Source organism: Pseudophryne corroboree, unplaced genomic scaffold (assembly GCF_028390025.1).
Source record: "Pseudophryne corroboree isolate aPseCor3 unplaced genomic scaffold, aPseCor3.hap2 scaffold_1537, whole genome shotgun sequence".
In the NCBI taxonomy this organism is placed as follows: Eukaryota; Metazoa; Chordata; class Amphibia; order Anura; family Myobatrachidae; genus Pseudophryne; species Pseudophryne corroboree.
In genome coordinates this window covers 1-20347 of record NW_026968169.1, presented here as the reverse complement: position 1 = coordinate 20347, position 20347 = coordinate 1, and the positions used below count along the sequence as shown (strand labels likewise).

The 20347-nt window shown below is 35.9% G+C and overlaps 4 non-coding genes across 4 annotated transcripts; 2 read left to right on the top strand and 2 right to left on the bottom strand.

Moving 5' to 3' along the window:
- Positions 1-141: 141 nt before the first annotated feature.
- Positions 142-305, bottom strand: LOC135000357 (U1 spliceosomal RNA). Its single transcript, XR_010202276.1, has one exon. It is a non-coding gene; the product is annotated as a U1 spliceosomal RNA (small nuclear RNA).
- Positions 306-976: 671 nt separating this feature from the next.
- On the bottom strand, positions 977-1139 carry LOC135000368 (U1 spliceosomal RNA). Its single transcript, XR_010202286.1, has one exon. It is a non-coding gene; the product is annotated as a U1 spliceosomal RNA (small nuclear RNA).
- Positions 1140-6294: 5155 nt separating this feature from the next.
- On the top strand, positions 6295-6368 carry TRNAN-AUU (transfer RNA asparagine (anticodon AUU)). Its single transcript has one exon. It is a non-coding gene; the product is annotated as a tRNA-Asn (tRNA).
- A 6930-nt stretch (positions 6369-13298) lies between these two features.
- TRNAN-AUU (transfer RNA asparagine (anticodon AUU)) lies at positions 13299-13372 on the top strand. Its single transcript has one exon. It is a non-coding gene; the product is annotated as a tRNA-Asn (tRNA).
- The last annotated feature ends 6975 nt before the right edge of the window (positions 13373-20347 follow it).

Here is a 20347-nt window from a genome sequence, read left to right as displayed (position 1 = left end):
GAGCTGGGGAGGGTCGCTGCTCGTGCACCCCCCTGTCAAGTGAAGGAGATCCAACTGAGGCAGCACAAGGGAACTCTCGAAAGAAGAACAAGGTTAGAGGAAGATCTGAGACAAAGAAATCTGACTTTTACCAGAGCTGACCAGAGGAAAGCACAAACACAGTCCCCCACTACCACAAATAATGCAGTCGAGTTTCCCACATTTGGGGAAATCACAGGGGTCAGCATACCCAGAATGCAATGAATGAACCTCACCCTGGGAGAACAATCTTCATGACCATAGTATCTCCTATGCAAAATAAGTATGATTTGAGATAGGGCTGGGGAGGGCCGCTGCTCAGGCACATCTCTGTCAAGTAAAGGAGATTCAACTGAGGCAGCACAAGGGAACTCTCATCTGGGGACAACAACTGCAGGGAGAACACATATTTTCAGATGAACATGGGAGGGCAGAAGGCTGCCTAATACTGAAGCACCCCCAAACAACAAACCAAATGCAACAACTAGTACAAGCATTCCTGGGGGAAGGCCTGCAGCAGATTGATTTGCATATGGTAATGCCATCCAAGCAGTGGGTCAAAGTTGGCTTCAACCCTCGTCTGCATATGAAAAGAGAAAAGGGGCGTGCAGGGCATGGCGGCCTTTTGCGGCGCTTGGATGACCCCTAGTTCGCATTAAACACCTCCACCCTCCTTCGGTGTGGGGCTCATGTTGGCTATGCCCCAGCCCCTGAAGCATTCAAGCTGATTTCTTGCAGCAGCTGGGCACTGTAACAGCCCCAGAGCTGCTCTGTAAGGCAAGTAAAAGGGTGTGGGCCCTGCAGTACTACCTGTAGTTTGCATTGTGCATTGGAAAGCACAAAGTAAGCAGACGGGAGAAGTCAGGATAGTGCGCAAGGGCATAGAAGGGAGCGGCTCAAGAAAAGAGAAGTGGAAACAGACAGCAAACTAGGCTGGAGAGAGACCTGAGACAAAGAGATCTGAATTATACGAGAGCCGACCAGGGGAAACACAAATTATGCAGTCAAGTTTCCCACATTTGGGGAAATCGCAGGAGCAGCACACCCAGAGTGCAATGGGTGAGCCTTGCCCTGGGAGAAGCACCTTCATGATCATAGTATCTCACCTGGCAGGTAAGTAGGAGTTGGGCTAGAGCTGGGGAGGGTTGCTGCTCGGGTACCCCCCTGTCAAGTGAAGGAGATCCAACTGAGGCAGCACAAGGGAACTCTCATCTGGGGACAACAACTGCAGGGAGAACACATATTTTCAGATGAACATGGGAGGGCAGAAGGCTGCCTAATACTGAAGCACCCCCAAACAACAAACCAAATGCAACAACTAGTGCAAGCATTCCTGGGGGAAGGCCTGCAGCAGATGGATTTGCATATGGTGATGTCATCACATCAACCCTCGTCTGCATATGAAAAGAGAAAAGGGGCGTGCAGGGCATGGCGGCCTTTTGCGGCGCTTGGATGACCCCTAGTTCGCATTAAACACCTCCACCCTCCTTCGGTGTGGGGCTCATGTTGGCTATGCCCCAGCCGCTTAAGCATTCAAGCTGATTTCTTGCAGCAGCCGGGCACTGTAACAGCTCCAGAGCTGCTCTATAAGGCAAGTAAAAGGGTCTATGTGGCGCAATCAGTTAGTATGTACGGCTATTAACCAAAAGGTTGGTGGTTCAATCCCACCCAGGGACCTAATTGACCTTGTTATCAGATTTTGGTGATCTTTAAGTAGACAAGTCAAATTTCATACCCCCTGTTATGGTGTAGGGTACCTGGCCTTCTCTGATGTAATCAGAGTTAGATTTGATTCAGTGATTTTATAAAAACAAGTAGGAAGCACAATTTAGCAGTGGGTTGCAGAGAAAAAGAAATATGCTGGCAAAAAAATCAAATTGCGTGATTAAACAGCTCTTCATTTTCTGGCTTTATTTTTATGCTAACAAATTTGTTCTCTGAAAAGTGTCCACAAAGCCAAGTCTCTGATTAACACCTTTGTAGGGATGGTTTTTCACCTATTACTAAATTAAACTTGCTTCATTGGAAAGGCAGCAAGATGCATCCTCATTTCAATGTCTACTGAAATAATACAGGTTGACACCAGGAAACATTAACGCCACTGCATCCTTGCTGCTTTCTCATGTGGAAGTCTGTTTAATGTGAAAACAAGGTGATATCTAATTAGCACACAGGTAAGAAATTACGAAAATCTTTATTTAAGGGTGAAGAGGTTTCTCACAAAATTGTTGCCCCAATGCATCATTGAAATTCAAGCTGGAAAGATGATTTTAATATATCACTTGTACATTTTGTATTGCTCTTCTGGTGACAATGTAGTTTTTTTTGTCAATTACCATTTTAATAATAGGGTAAAGAAAATTAAGTGGATTTTTGAAAGAAAAGTATACTGTCAATATACTATTAAAACAAATTAAAATGGTAAAAGTTGTTGTACTTTAAGTAAAAATAAAAGAGCAAAAATATCAATCCCAGTTTTGATTACTTAAATTAACAAAAAAAAAATGCATATAGCAAAGGATAGTTTCAATCTGCCTACCTCTGGGTTATGGGTCCAGCATGCTTCCATTGCAGTACTCTGCTGCACATGTAAGTGCAAGAGATCCTGAAGCACTCACTCATCATAGGAAAGTACCAATGTGTTTATTCATTGGTTGATGGAAGAAACATCTTACAAAAACTCTCCAGATTATTGATTTTTTAATGTTTTTCTAGGAAACGTTCTAGATGTATGCTTATTAGCCTTTGTCAGTATGTACTGTTTGCAAAGTGTCTCTGTGGCGCAATCGGTTAGTGTGTTCGGCTATTAACCAAAAGGTTGGTGGTTCAATCCCACCCAGGGACGTAATTGACCTTGTGATCAGATTTTGGTGATATTTAAGTAGACAAGTCAAAATTTCAAACCCCCTCTTATTGTGTAGGGTACCTGGCCTTCTCTGATGTAATCAGAGTTAGATTTGATTCAGTGATTTTATAAAAAACAGCTAGGAAGCACAATTTAGCAGTGGGTTGCAGAGAAAAAAAATATGCTGGCAGAAAAATCCAATTGAGTGATTAAACAGCTCTTCATTTTCTGGCTTTATTTTTATGCTAACAAATTTGTTCTCTGAAAAGTGTCCACAAAGCCAAGTCTCTGATTAACACCTTTGTAAGGATGGTTTTTCACCTATTACTAAATTAAACTTGCTTCATTGGAAAGGCAGCAAGATGCATCCTCATTTCAATGTGTACTGAAATAATACAAGTTGACACCAGGAAACATTAACGCCACTGCATCCTTGCTGCTTTCTCATGTGGAAGTCTGTTTAATGTGAAAACAAGGTGATATCTAATTAGCACACAGGTAAGGAATTAAGAAAATCTTTATTTAAGGGTGAAGATGTTTCTCACAAAATTGTTGACCCAATGCATCATTGAAATTCAAGCTGGAAAGATGAATTTAATATATCACTTGTACATTTTGTATTGCTCTTCTGGTGACAATGTAGTTTGTTTTTGTCAATTACCATTTTAATAATAGGGTAAAGAAAATGAAGTGGATTTTTGAAAGAAAACAATACTGTCAATATACTATTAAAACAAATTAAAATGGTAAACGTTATTGTACTTTAAGTAAAAATAAAAGAGACAAAATATCAATCCCAGTTTTGGATTACTTTAATTAACAAAAAAAAATGCATATAGCAGAGGATAGTTTCAATCTGCCTACCTCTGGTTTATGGGCCCAGCATGCTTCCATTGCAGTACTCTGCTGCACATGTAAGTGCAAGAGATCCTGAAGCACTCACTCATCATGGGAAAGTACCAATGTGTTTCTTCGTTGGTTGATGGAAGAAACATCTTACAAAAACTCTCCCGTTTATTGACTTTTTAAAGTTTTGCTAGGAAACGTTTTAGATGAATGCTTATTAGCCTTTGTCAGTATGGACTTTTGCAAAGTGTCTCTGTGGCGCAATCAGTTAGTATGTACGGCTATTAACCAAAAATTTGGTGGTTCAATCCCACCCAGGGACCTAATTGACCTTGTTATCAGATTTTGGTGATCTTTAAGTAGACAAGTCAAAATTTCAAACCCCCTGTTATGGTGTAGGGTACTTGGCCTTCTCTGATGTAATTAGAGTTAGATTTGATTCAGTGATTTTATAAAAACAGCTAGGAAGCACAATTTAGCAGTGGGTTGCAGAGAAAAAAAATATGCTGGCAGAAAAATCCAATTGAGTGATTAAACAGCTCTTTATTTTCTGGCTTTATTTTTATGCTAACAAAATTGTTCTCTGAAAAGTGTCCACAAAGCCAAGTCTCTGATTAACACCTTTGTAAGGATGGTTTTTCACCTATTACTAAATTAAACTTGCTTCATTGGAAAGGCAGCAAGATGCATCCTCATTTCAATGTGTACTGAAATAATACAGGTTGACACCAGGAAACATTAACGCCACTGCATCCTTGCTGCTTTCTCATGTGGAAGTCTGTTTAATATGAAAACAAGGTGATATCTAATTAGCACACAGGTAAGGAATTAAGAAAATCTTTATTTAAGGGTGAAGATGTTTCTCACAAAATCGTTGCCCCAATGCATCATTGAAATTCAAGCTGGAAAGATGATTTTAATATATCACTTGTACATTTTGTATTGCTCTTCTGGTGACAATGTAGTTTGTTTTTGTCAATTACCATTTTAATAATAGGGTAAAGAAAATGAAGTGGATTTTTGAAAGAAAACAATACTGTCAATATACTATTAAAACAAATTAAAATGGTAAAAGTTATTGTACTTTAAGAAAAAATAAAAGAGCCAAAATATCAATCCCAGTTTTGGATTACTTTAATTAACAAAAAAAAAATGCATATAGCAGAGGATAGTTTCAATCTGCCTACCTCTGGGTTATGGGCCCAGCATGCTTCCATTGCAGTACTCTGCTGCACATGTAAGTGCAAGAGATCCTGAAGCACTCACTCATCATGGGAAAGTACCAATGTGTTTCTTCGTTGGTTGATGGAAGAAACATCTTACAAAAACTCTCCAGATTATTGACTTTTTAAAGTTTTTCTAGGAAACGTTTTAGATGAATGCTTATTAGCATTTGTCAGTATGTACTTTTGCAAAGTGTCTCTGTGGCGCAATCAGTTAGCGTGTACGGCTATTAACCAAAAGGTTGGTGGTTCAATCCCACCCAGGGACCTAATTGACCTTGTTATCAGATTTTGGTGATCTTTAAGTAGACAAGTCAAATTTCATACCCCCTGTTATGGTGTAGGGTACCTGGCCTTCTCTGATGTAATCAGAGTTAGATTTGATTCAGTGATTTTATAAAAACATATAGGAAGCACAATTTAGCAGTGGCTTGCAGAGAAAAAGAAATATGCTGGCAAAAAAATCAAATTGCGTGATTAAACAGCTCTTAATTTTCTGGCTTTATTTTTATGCTAACAAATTTGTTCTCTGAAAAGTGTCCACAAAGCCAAGTCTCTGATTAACACCTTTGTAGAGATGGTTTTTCACCTATTACTAAATTAAACTTGCTTCATTGGAAAGGCAGCAAGATGCATCCTCATTTCAATGTCTACTGAAATAATACAGGTTGACACCAGGAAACATTAACGCCACTGCATCCTTGCTGCTTTCTCATGTGGAAGTCTGTTTAATGTGAAAACAAGGTGATATCTAATTAGCACACAGGTAAGAAATTACGAAAATCTTTATTTAAGGGTGAAGATGTTTCTCACAAAATTGTTGCCCCAATGCATCATTGAAATTCAAGCTGGAAAGATGATTTTAATATATCACTTGTACATTTTGTATTGCTCTTCTGGTGACAATGTAGTTTTTTTTGTCAATTACCATTTTAATAATAGGGTAAAGAAAATTAAGTGGATTTTTGAAAGAAAACTATACTGTCAATATACTATTAAAACAAATTAAAATGGTAAAAGTTATTGTACTTTAAGTAAAAATAAAAGAGCAAAAATATCAATCCCAGTTTTGATTACTTAAATTAACAAAAAAAATGCATATAGCAAAGGATAGTTTCAATCTGCCTACCTCTGGGTTATGGGTCCAGCATGCTTCCATTGCAGTACTCTGCTGCACATGTAAGTGCAAGAGATCCTGAAGCACTCACTCATCATGGGAAAGTACCAATGTGTTTATTCGTTGGTTGATGGAAGAAACATCTTACAAAAACTCTCCAGATTATTGATTTTTTAATGTTTTTCTAGGAAACGTTCTAGATGTATGCTTATTAGCCTTTGTCAGTATGTACTTTTTCGCAAAGTGTCTCTGTGGCGCAATCGGTTAGTGTGTTTGGCTATTAACCAAAAGGTTGGTGGTTCAATCCCACCCAGGGACGTAATTAACCTTGTGATCAGATTTTGGTGATATTTAAGTAGACAAGTCAAAATTTCAAACCTCCTCTTATGGTGTAGGGTACATGGCCGTCTCTGATGTAATCAGAGTTAGATTTGATTCAGTGATTTTATAAAAAACAGCTAGGAAGCACAATTTAGCAGTGGGTTGCAGAGAAAAAAAATATGCTGGCAGAAAAATCCAATCGAGTGATTAAACAGCTCTTCATTTTCTGGCTTTATTTTTATGCTAACAAATTTGTTCTCTGAAAAGTGTCCACAAAGCCAAGTCTCTGATTAACACCTTTGTAAGGATGGTTTTTCACCTATTACTAAATTAAACTTGCTTCATTGGAAAGGCAGCAAGATGCATCCTCATTTCAATGTCTACTGAAATAATACAAGTTGACACCAGGAAACATAAACGCCACTGCATCCTTGCTGCTTTCTCATGTGGAAGTCTGTTTAATGTGAAAACAAGGTGATATCTAATTAGCACACAGGTAAGGAATTAAGAAAATCTTTATTTAAGGGTGAAGATGTTTCTCACAAAATTGTTGACCCAATGCATCATTGAAATTCAAGCTGGAAAGATGATTTTAATATATCACTTGTACATTTTGTATTGCTCTTCTGGTGACAATGTAGTTTGTTTTTGTCAATTACCATTTTAATAATAGGGTAAAGAAAATGAAGTGGATTTTTGAAAGAAAACAATACTGTCAATATACTATTAAAACAAATTAAAATGGTAACAGTTATTGTACTTTAAGTAAAAATAAAAGAGACAAAATATCAATCCCAGTTTTGGATTACTTTAATTAACAAAAAAAAAATGCATATAGCAGAGGATAGTTTCAATCTGCCTACCTCTGGGTTATGGGCCCAGCATGCTTCCATTGCAGTACTCTGCTGCACATGTAAGTTCAAGAGATCCTGAAGCACTCACTCATCATGGGAAAGTACCAATGTGTTTCTTCGTTGGTTGATGGAAGAAACATCTTACAAAAACTCTCCAGATTATTGACTTTTTAAAGTTTTTCTAGGAAACGTTTTAGATGAATGCTTATTAGCCTTTGTCAGTATGGACTTTTGCAAAGTGTCTCTGTGGCGCAATCAGTTAGTATGTATGACTATTAACCAAAAGGTTGGTGGTTCAATCCCACCCAGGGACCTAATTGACCTTGTTATCAGATTTTGGTGATCTTTAAGTAGACAAGTCAAAATTTCAAACCCCCTGTTATGGTGTAGGGTACCTGGCCTTCTCTGATGTAATCAGAGTTAGATTTGATTCAGTGATTTTATAAAAACAGCTAGGAAGCACAATTTAGCAGTGGGTTGCAGAGAAAAAAAATATGCTGGCAGAAAAATCCAATTGAGTGATTAAACAGCTCTTTATTTTCTGGCTTTATTTTTATGCTAACAAATTTGTTCTCTGAAAAGTGTCCACAAAGCCAAGTCTCTGATTAACACCTTTGTAAGGATGGTTTTTCACCTATTACTAAATTAAACTTGCTTCATTGGAAAGGCAGCAAGATGCATCCTCATTTCAATGTCTACTGAAATAATACAGGTTGACACCAGGAAACATTAACGCCACTGCATCCTTGCTGCTTTCTCATGTGGAAGTCTGTTTAATGTGAAAACAAGGTGATATCTAATTAGCACACAGGTAAGGAATTAAGAAAATCTTTATTTAAGGGTGAAGATGTTTCTCACAAAATCGTTGCCCCAATGCATCATTGAAATTCAAGCTGGAAAGATGATTTTAATATATCACTTGTACATTTTGTATTGCTCTTCTGGTGACAATGTAGTTTGTTTTTGTCAATTACCATTTTAATAATAGGGTAAAGAAATTTAAGTGGATTTTTGAAAGAAAACAATACTGTCAATATACTATTAAAACAAATTAAAATGGTAAAAGTTATTGTACTTTAAGTAAAAATAAAAGAGCCAAAATATCAATCCCAGTTTTGGATTACTTTAATTAACAAACAAAAAAATGCATATAGCAGAGGATAGTTTCAATCTGCCTACCTCTGGGTTATGGGCCCAGCATGCTTCCATTGCTGTACTCTGCTGCACATGTAAGTGCAAGAGATCCTGAAGCACTCACTCATCATGGGAAAGTACCAATGTGTTTCTTCGTTGGTTGATGGAAGAAACATCTTACAAAAACTCTCCAGATTATTGACTTTTTAAAGTTTTTCTAGGAAACGTTTTAGATGAATGCTTATTAGCCTTTGTCAGTATGAACTTTTGCAAAGTGTCTCTGTGGTGCAATCAGTTAGTATGTATGGCTATTAACCAAAAGGTTGGTGGTTTAATCCCACCCAGGGACCTAATTGACCTTGTTATCAGATTTTGGTGATCTTTAAGTAGACAAGTCAAATTTCATACCCCCTGTTATGGTGTAGGGTACCTGGCCTTCTCTGATGTAATCAGAGTTAGATTTGATTCAGTGATTTTATAAAAACATCTAGGAAGCACAATTTAGCAGTGGGTTGCAGAGAAAAAGAAATATGCTGGCAAAAAAATCAAATTGCGTGATTAAACAGCTCTTCATTTTCTGGCATTGTTTTTATGCTAACAAATTTGTTCTCTGAAAAGTGTCCACAAAGCCAAGTCTCTGATTAACACCTTTGTAGGGATGGTTTTTCACCTATTACTAAATTAAACTTGCTTCATTGGAAAGGCAGCAAGATGCATCCTCATTTCAATGTCTACTGAAATAATACAGGTTGACACCAGGAAACATTAACGCCACTGCATCCTTGCTGCTTTCTCATGTGGAAGTCTGTTTAATGTGAAAACAAGGTGATATCTAATTAGCACACAGGTAAGGAATTAAGAAAATCTTTATTTAAGGGTGAAGATGTTTCTCACAAAATCGTTGACCCAATGCATCATTGAAATTCAAGCTGGAAAGATGATTTTAATATATCACTTGTACATTTTGTATTGCTCTTCTGGTGACAATGTAGTTTGTTTTTGTCAATTACCATTTTAATAATAGGGTAAAGAAAATGAAGTGGATTTTTGAAAGAAAACAATACTGTCAATATACTATTAAAACAAATTAAAATGGTAAAAGTTATTGTACTTTAAGTAAAAATAAAAGAGACAAAATATCAATCCCAGTTTTGGATTACTTTAATTAACAAAAAAAAAATGCATATAGCAGAGGATAGTTTCAATCTGCCTACCTCTGGGTTATGGGCCCAGCATGCTTCCATTGCAGTACTCTGCTGCACATGTAAGTGCAAGAGATCCTGAAGCACTCACTCATCATGGGAAAGTACCAATGTGTTTCTTCGTTGGTTGATGGAAGAAACATCTTTCAAAAACTCTCCAGATTATTGACTTTTTAAAGTTTTTCTAGGAAACGTTTTAGATGAATGCTTATTAGCCTTTGTCAGTATGGACTTTTGCAAAGTGTCTCTGTGGCGCAATCAGTTAGTATGTATGGCTATTAACCAAAAGGTTGGTGGTTCAATCCCACCCAGGGACCTAATTGACCTTGTTATCAGATTTTGGTGATCTTTAAGTAGACAAGTCAAAATTTCAAACCTCCTGTTATGGTGTAGGGTACCTGGCCGTCTCTGATGTAATCAGAGTTAGATTTGATTCAGTGATTTTATAAAAACAGCTAGGAAGCACAATTTAGCAGTGGGTTGCAGAGAAAAAAAATATGCTGGCAGAAAAATCCAATTGAGTGATCAAACAGCTCTTTATTTTCTGGCTTTATTTTTATGCTAACAAATTTGTTCTCTGAAACGTGTCCACAAAGCCAAGTCTCTGATTAACACCTTTGTAAGGATGGTTTTTCACCTATTACTAAATTAAACTTGCTTCATTGGAAAGGCAGCAAGATGCATCCTCATTTCAATGTCTACTGAAATAATACAGGTTGACACCAGGAAACATTAACGCCACTGCATCCTTGCTGCTTTCTCATGTGGAAGTCTGTTTAATGTGAAAACAAGGTGATATCTATTTAGCACACAGGTAAGGAATTAAGAAAATCTTTATTTAAGGGTGAAGATGTTTCTCACAAAATCGTTGCCCCAATGCATCATTGAAATTCAAGCTGGAAAGATGATTTTAATATATCACTTGTACATTTTGTATTGCTCTTCTGGTGACAATGTAGTTTGTTTTTGTCAATTACCATTTTAATAATAGGGTAAAGAAAATTAAGTGGATTTTTGAAAGAAAACAATACTGTCAATATACTATTAAAACAAATTAAAATGGTAAAAGTTATTGTACTTTAAGTAAAAATAAAAGAGCCAAAATATCAATCCCAGTTTTGGATTACTTTAATTAACAAACAAAAAAATGCATATAGCAGAGGATAGTTTCAATCTGCCTACCTCTGGGTTATGGGCCCAGCATGCTTCCATTGCTGTACTCTGCTGCACATGTAAGTGCAAGAGATCCTGAAGCACTCACTCATCATGGGAAAGTACCAATGTGTTTCTTCGTTGGTTGATAGAAGAAACATCTTACAAAAACTCTCCAGATTATTGATTTTTTAAGTTTTTCTAGGAAACGTTTTAGATGAATGCTTATTAGCCTTTGTCAGTATGAACTTTTGCAAAGTGTCTCTGTGGCGCAATCAGTTAGTATGTACGGCTATTAACCAAAAGGTTGGTGGTTCAATCCCACCCAGGGACCAAATTGACCTTGTTATCAGATTTTGGTGATCTTTAAGTAGACAAGTCAAATTTCATACCCCCTGTTATGGTGTAGGGTACCTGGCCTTCTCTGATGTAATTAGATTTGATTCAGTGATTTTATAAAAACATCTAGGAAGCACAATTTAGCAGTGGGTTGCAGAGAAAAAGAAATATGCTGGCAAAAAAATCAAATTGCGTGATTAAACAGCTCTTCATTTTCTGGCTTTATTTTTATGCTAACAAATTTGTTCTCTGAAAAGTGTCCACAAAGCCAAGTCTCTGATTAACACCTTTGTAGGGATGGTTTTTCACCTATTACTAAATTAAACTTGCTTCATTGGAAAGGCAGCAAGATGCATCCTCTTTTCAATGTCTACTGAAATAATACAGGTTGACACCAGGAAACATTAACGCCACTGCATCCTTGCTGCTTTCTCATGTGGAAGTCTGTTTAATGTGAAAACAAGGTGATATCTAATTAGCACACAGGTAAGGAATTAAGAAAATCTTTATTTAAGGGTGAAGATGTTTCTCACAAAATTGTTGCCCCAATGCATCATTGAAATTCAAGCTGGAAAGATGATTTTAATATATCACTTGTACATTTTGTATTGCTCTTCTGGTGACAATGTAGTTTTTTTTGTGAATTACCATTTTAATAATAGGGTAAAGAAAATTAAGTGGATTTTTGAAAGAAAACTATACTGTCAATATACTATTAAAACAAATTAAAATGGTAAAAGTTATTGTACTTTAAGTAAAAATAAAAGAGCAAAAATATCAATCCCAGTTTTGATTACTTAAATTAACAAAAAAAATGCATATAGCAAAGGATAGTTTCAATCTGCCTACCTCTGGGTTAAGGGTCCAGCATGCTTCCATTGCAGTACTCTGCTGCACATGTAAGTGCAAGAGATCCTGAAGCACTCACTCATCATGGGAAAATACCAATGTGTTTATTCATTGGTTGATGGAAGAAACATCTTACAAAAACTCTCCAGATTATTGATTTTTTAATGTTTTTCTAGGAAACGTTCTAGATGTATGCTTATTAGCCTTTGTCAGTATGTACTGTTTGCAAAGTGTCTCGGTGGCGCAATCGGTTAGTGTGTTCAGCTATTAACCAAAAGTTTGGTGGTTCAATCCCACCCAGGGACGTAATTGACCTTGTGATCAGATTTTGGTGATCTTTAAGTAGACAAGTCAAAATTTCAAACCCCCTCTTATTGTGTAGGGTACCTGGCCTTCTCTGATGTAATCAGAGTTAGATTTGATTCAGTGATTTAAAAAAAAACAGCTAGGAAGCACAATTTAGCAGTGGGTTGCAGAGAAAAAAAATATGCTGGCAGAAAAATCCAATTGAGTGATTAAACAGTTCTTCATTTTCTGGCTTTATTTTTATGCTAACAAATTTGTTCTCTGAAAAGTGTCCACAAAGCCAAGTCTCTGATTAACACCTTTGTAAGGATGTTTTTTCACCTATTACTAAATTAAACTTGCTTCATTGGAAAGGCAGCAAGATGCATCCTCATTTCAATGTCTACTGAAATAATACAGGTTGACACCAGGAAACATTAACGCCACTGCATCCTTGCTGCTTTCTCATGTGGAAGTCTGTTTAATGTGAAAACAAGGTGATATCTAATTAGCACACAGGTAAGGAATTACGAAAATCTTTATTTAAGGGTGAAGATGTTTCTCACAAAATTGTTGCCCCAATGCATCATTGAAATTCAAGCTGGAAAGATGATTTTAATATATCACTTGTACATTTTGTATTGCTCTTCTGGTGACAATGTAGTTTTTTTGTCAATTACCATTTTAATAACAGGGTAAAGAAAATTAAGTGGATTTTTGAAAGAAAACTATACTGTCAATATACTATTAAAACAAATTAAAATGGTAAAAGTTATTGTACTTTAAGTAAAAATAAAAGAGCAAAAATATCAATCCCAGTTTTGATTACTTAAATTAACAAAAAAAATGCATATAGCAAAGGATAGTTTCAATCTGCCTACCTCTGGGTTATGGGTCCAGCATGCTTCCATTGCAGTACTCTGCTGCCCATGTAAGTGCAAGAGATCCTGAAGCACTCACTCATCATGGGAAAGTACCAATGTGTTTATTCGTTGGTTGATGGAAGAAACATCTTACAAAAACTCTCCAGATTATTGATTTTTTAATGTTTTTCTAGGAAACGTTCTAGATGTATGCTTATTAGCCTTTGTCAGTATGTACTTTTTGCAAAGTGTCTCTGTGGCGCAATCGGTTAGTGTGTTTGGCTATTAACCAAAAGGTTGGTGGTTCAATCCCACCCAGGGACGTAATTAACCTTGTGATCAGATTTTGGTGATATTTAAGTAGACAAGTCAAAATGTCAAACCTCCTCTTATGGTGTAGGGTACATGGCCTTCTCTGATGTAATCAGAGTTAGATTTGATTCAGTGATTTTATAAAAAACAGCTAGGAAGCACAATTTAGCAGTGGGTTGCAGAGAAAAAAAATATGCTGGCAGAAAAATCCAATTGAGTGATTAAACAGCTCTTTATTTTCTGGCTTTATTTTTATGCTAACAAATTTGTTCTCTGAAAAGTGTCCACAAAGCCAAGTCTCTGATTAACACCTTTGTAAGGATGGTTTTTCACCTATTACTAAATTAAACTTGCTTCATTGGAAAGGCAGCAAGATGCATCCTCATTTCAATGTCTACTGAAATAATACAGGTTGACACCAGGAAACATTAACGCCACTGCATCCTTGCTGCTTTCTCATGTGGAAGTCTGTTTAATGTGAAAACAAGGTGATATCTAATTAGCACACAGGTAAGGAATTAAGAAAATCTTTATTTAAGGGTGAAGATGTTTCTCACAAAATCGTTGCCCCAATGCATCATTGAAATTCAAGCTGGAAAGATGATTTTAATATATCACTTGTACATTTTGTATTGCTCTTCTGGTGACAATGTAGTTTGTTTTTGTCAATTACCATTTTAATAATAGGGTAAAGAAAATGAAGTGGATTTTTGAAAGAAAACAATACTGTCAATATACTATTAAAACAAATTAAAATGGTAACAGTTATTGTACTTTAAGTAAAAATAAAAGAGACAAAATATCAATCCCAGTTTTGGATTACTTTAATTAACAAAAAAAAAATGCATATAGCAGAGGATAGTTTCAATCTGCCTACCTCTGGGTTATGGGCCCAGCATGCTTCCATTGCAGTACTCTGCTGCACATGTAAGTTCAAGAGATCCTGAAGCACTCACTCATCATGGGAAAGTACCAATGTGTTTCTTCGTTGGTTGATGGAAGAAACATCTTACAAAAACTCTCCAGATTATTGACTTTTTAAAGTTTTTCTAGGAAACGTTTTAGATGAATGCTTATTAGCCTTTGTCAGTATGGACTTTTGCAAAGTGTCTCTGTGGCGCAATCAGTTAGTATGTATGACTATTAACCAAAAGGTTGGTGGTTCAATCCCACCCAGGGACCTAATTGACCTTGTTATCAGATTTTGGTGATCTTTAAGTAGACAAGTCAAAATTTCAAACCCCCTGTTATGGTGTAGGGTACCTGGCCTTCTCTGATGTAATCAGAGTTAGATTTGATTCAGTGATTTTATAAAAACAGCTAGGAAGCACAATTTAGCAGTGGGTTGCAGAGAAAAAAAATATGCTGGCAGAAAAATCCAATTGAGTGATTAAACAGCTCTTTATTTTCTGGCTTTATTTTTATGCTAACAAATTTGTTCTCTGAAAAGTGTCCACAAAGCCAAGTCTCTGATTAACACCTTTGTAAGGATGGTTTTTCACCTATTACTAAATTAAACTTGCTTCATTGGAAAGGCAGCAAGATGCATCCTCATTTCAATGTCTACTGAAATAATACAGGTTGACACCAGGAAACATTAACGCCACTGCATCCTTGCTGCTTTCTCATGTGGAAGTCTGTTTAATGTGAAAACAAGGTGATATCTAATTAGCACACAGGTAAGGAATTAAGAAAATCTTTATTTAAGGGTGAAGATGTTTCTCACAAAATCGTTGCCCCAATGCATCATTGAAATTCAAGCTGGAAAGATGATTTTAATATATCACTTGTACATTTTGTATTGCTCTTCTGGTGACAATGTAGTTTGTTTTTGTCAATTACCATTTTAATAATAGGGTAAAGAAATTTAAGTGGATTTTTGAAAGAAAACAATACTGTCAATATACTATTAAAACAAATTAAAATGGTAAAAGTTATTGTACTTTAAGTAAAAATAAAAGAGCCAAAATATCAATCCCAGTTTTGGATTACTTTAATTAACAAACAAAAAAATGCATATAGCAGAGGATAGTTTCAATCTGCCTACCTCTGGGTTATGGGCCCAGCATGCTTCCATTGCTGTACTCTGCTGCACATGTAAGTGCAAGAGATCCTGAAGCACTCACTCATCATGGGAAAGTACCAATGTGTTTCTTCGTTGGTTGATGGAAGAAACATCTTACAAAAACTCTCCAGATTATTGACTTTTTAAAGTTTTTCTAGGAAACGTTTTAGATGAATGCTTATTAGCCTTTGTCAGTATGAACTTTTGCAAAGTGTCTCTGTGGTGCAATCAGTTAGTATGTATGGCTATTAACCAAAAGGTTGGTGGTTTAATCCCACCCAGGGACCTAATTGACCTTGTTATCAGATTTTGGTGATCTTTAAGTAGACAAGTCAAATTTCATACCCCCTGTTATGGTGTAGGGTACCTGGCCTTCTCTGATGTAATCAGAGTTAGATTTGATTCAGTGATTTTATAAAAACATCTAGGAAGCACAATTTAGCAGTGGGTTGCAGAGAAAAAGAAATATGCTGGCAAAAAAATCAAATTGCGTGATTAAACAGCTCTTCATTTTCTGGCATTGTTTTTATGCTAACAAATTTGTTCTCTGAAAAGTGTCCACAAAGCCAAGTCTCTGATTAACACCTTTGTAGGGATGGTTTTTCACCTATTACTAAATTAAACTTGCTTCATTGGAAAGGCAGCAAGATGCATCCTCATTTCAATGTCTACTGAAATAATACAGGTTGACACCAGGAAACATTAACGCCACTGCATCCTTGCTGCTTTCTCATGTGGAAGTCTGTTTAATGTGAAAACAAGGTGATATCTAATTAGCACACAGGTAAGGAATTAAGAAAATCTTTATTTAAGGGTGAAGATGTTTCTCACAAAATCGTTGACCCAATGCATCATTGAAATTCAAGCTGGAAAGATGATTTTAATATATCACTTGTACATTTTGTATTGCTCTTCTGGTGACAATGTAGTTTGTTTTTGTCAATTACCATTTTAATAATAGGGTAAAGAAAATGAAGTGGATTTTTGAAAGAAAACAATACTGTCAATATACTATTAAAACAAATTAAAATGGTAAAAGTTATTGTACTTTAAGTAAAAATAAAAGAGACAAAATATCAATCCCAGTTTTGGATTACTTTAATTAACAAAAAAAAAATGCATATAGCAGAGGATAGTTTCAATCTGCCTACCTCTGGGTTATGGGCCCAGCATGCTTCCATTGCAGTACTCTGCTGCACATGTAAGTGCAAGAGATCCTGAAGCACTCACTCATCATGGGAAAGTACCAATGTGTTTCTTCGTTGGTTGATGGAAGAAACATCTTTCAAAAACTCTCCAGATTATTGACTTTTTAAAGTTTTTCTAGGAAACGTTTTAGATGAATGCTTATTAGCCTTTGTCAGTATGGACTTTTGCAAAGTGTCTCTGTGGCGCAATCAGTTAGTATGTATGGCTATTAACCAAAAGGTTGGTGGTTCAATCCCACCCAGGGACCTAATTGACCTTGTTATCAGATTTTGGTGATCTTTAAGTAGACAAGTCAAAATTTCAAACCTCCTGTTATGGTGTAGGGTACCTGGCCGTCTCTGATGTAATCAGAGTTAGATTTGATTCAGTGATTTTATAAAAACAGCTAGGAAGCACAATTTAGCAGTGGGTTGCAGAGAAAAAAAATATGCTGGCAGAAAAATCCAATTGAGTGATCAAACAGCTCTTTATTTTCTGGCTTTATTTTTATGCTAACAAATTTGTTCTCTGAAAAGTGTCCACAAAGCCAAGTCTCTGATTAACACCTTTGTAAGGATGGTTTTTCACCTATTACTAAATTAAACTTGCTTCATTGGAAAGGCAGCAAGATGCATCCTCATTTCAATGTCTACTGAAATAATACAGGTTGACACCAGGAAACATTAACGCCACTGCATCCTTGCTGCTTTCTCATGTGGAAGTCTGTTTAATGTGAAAACAAGGTGATATCTATTTAGCACACAGGTAAGGAATTAAGAAAATCTTTATTTAAGGGTGAAGATGTTTCTCACAAAATCGTTGCCCCAATGCATCATTGAAATTCAAGCTGGAAAGATGATTTTAATATATCACTTGTACATTTTGTATTGCTCTTCTGGTGACAATGTAGTTTGTTTTTGTCAATTACCATTTTAATAATAGGGTAAAGAAAATTAAGTGGATTTTTGAAAGAAAACAATACTGTCAATATACTATTAAAACAAATTAAAATGGTAAAAGTTATTGTACTTTAAGTAAAAATAAAAGAGCCAAAATATCAATCCCAGTTTTGGATTACTTTAATTAACAAACAAAAAAATGCATATAGCAGAGGATAGTTTCAATCTGCCTACCTCTGGGTTATGGGCCCAGCATGCTTCCATTGCTGTACTCTGCTGCACATGTAAGTGCAAGAGATCCTGAAGCACTCACTCATCATGGGAAAGTACCAATGTGTTTCTTCGTTGGTTGATAGAAGAAACATCTTACAAAAACTCTCCAGATTATTGATTTTTTAAGTTTTTCTAGGAAACGTTTTAGATGAATGCTTATTAGCCTTTGTCAGTATGAACTTTTGCAAAGTGTCTCTGTGGCGCAATCAGTTAGTATGTACGGCTATTAACCAAAAGGTTGGTGGTTCAATCCCACCCAGGGACCAAATTGACCTTGTTATCAGATTTTGGTGATCTTTAAGTAGACAAGTCAAATTTCATACCCCCTGTTATGGTGTAGGGTACCTGGCCTTCTCTGATGTAATTAGATTTGATTCAGTGATTTTATAAAAACATCTAGGAAGCACAATTTAGCAGTGGGTTGCAGAGAAAAAGAAATATGCTGGCAAAAAAATCAAATTGCGTGATTAAACAGCTCTTCATTTTCTGGCTTTATTTTTATGCTAACAAATTTGTTCTCTGAAAAGTGTCCACAAAGCCAAGTCTCTGATTAACACCTTTGTAGGGATGGTTTTTCACCTATTACTAAATTAAACTTGCTTCATTGGAAAGGCAGCAAGATGCATCCTCTTTTCAATGTCTACTGAAATAATACAGGTTGACACCAGGAAACATTAACGCCACTGCATCCTTGCTGCTTTCTCATGTGGAAGTCTGTTTAATGTGAAAACAAGGTGATATCTAATTAGCACACAGGTAAGGAATTAAGAAAATCTTTATTTAAGGGTGAAGATGTTTCTCACAAAATTGTTGCCCCAATGCATCATTGAAATTCAAGCTGGAAAGATGATTTTAATATATCACTTGTACATTTTGTATTGCTCTTCTGGTGACAATGTAGTTTTTTTTGTGAATTACCATTTTAATAATAGGGTAAAGAAAATTAAGTGGATTTTTGAAAGAAAACTATACTGTCAATATACTATTAAAACAAATTAAAATGGTAAAAGTTATTGTACTTGAAGTAAAAATAAAAGAGCAAAAATATCAATTCCAGTTTTGATTACTTAAATTAACAAAAAAAATGCATATAGCAAAGGATAGTTTCAATCTGCCTACCTCTGGGTTAAGGGTCCAGCATGCTTCCATTGCAGTACTCTGCTGCACATGTAAGTGCAAGAGATCCTGAAGCACTCACTCATCATGGGAAAATACCAATGTGTTTATTCATTGGTTGATGGAAGAAACATCTTACAAAAACTCTCCAGATTATTGATTTTTTAATGTTTTTCTAGGAAACGTTCTAGATGTATGCTTATTAGCCTTTGTCAGTATGTACTGTTTGCAAAGTGTCTCGGTGGCGCAATCGGTTAGTGTGTTCAGCTATTAACCAAAAGTTTGGTGGTTCAATCCCACCCAGGGACGTAATTGACCTTGTGATCAGATTTTGGTGATCTTTAAGTAGACAAGTCAAAATTTCAAACCCCCTCTTATTGTGTAGGGTACCTGGCCTTCTCTGATGTAATCAGAGTTAGATTTGATTCAGTGATTTAAAAAAAAACAGCTAGGAAGCACAATTTAGCAGTGGGTTGCAGAGAAAAAAAATATGCTGGCAGAAAAATCCAATTGAGTGATTAAACAGTTCTTCATTTTCTGGCTTTATTTTTATGCTAACAAATTTGTTCTCTGAAAAGTGTCCACAAAGCCAAGTCTCTGATTAACACCTTTGTAAGGATGTTTTTTCACCTATTACTAAATTAAACTTGCTTCATTGGAAAGGCAGCAAGATGCATCCTCATTTCAATGTCTACTGAAATAATACAGGTTGACACCAGGAAACATTAACGCCACTGCATCCTTGCTGCTTTCTCATGTGGAAGTCTGTTTAATGTGAAAACAAGGTGATATCTAATTAGCACACAGGTAAGGAATTACGAAAATCTTTATTTAAGGGTGAAGATGTTTCTCACAAAATTGTTGCCCCAATGCATCATTGAAATTCAAGCTGGAAAGATGATTTTAATATATCACTTGTACATTTTGTATTGCTCTTCTGGTGACAATGTAGTTTTTTTGTCAATTACCATTTTAATAACAGGGTAAAGAAAATTAAGTGGATTTTTGAAAGAAAACTATACTGTCAATATACTATTAAAACAAATTAAAATGGTAAAAGTTATTGTACTTTAAGTAAAAATAAAAGAGCAAAAATATCAATCCCAGTTTTGATTACTTAAATTAACAAAAAAAATGCATATAGCAAAGGATAGTTTCAATCTGCCTACCTCTGGGTTATGGGTCCAGCATGCTTCCATTGCAGTACTCTGCTGCCCATGTAAGTGCAAGAGATCCTGAAGCACTCACTCATCATGGGAAAGTACCAATGTGTTTATTCGTTGGTTGATGGAAGAAACATCTTACAAAAACTCTCCAGATTATTGATTTTTTTATGTTTTTCTAGGAAACGTTCTAGATGTATGCTTATTAGCCTTTGTCAGTATGTACTTTTTGCAAAGTGTCTCTGTGGCGCAATCGGTTAGTGTGTTTGGCTATTAACCAAAA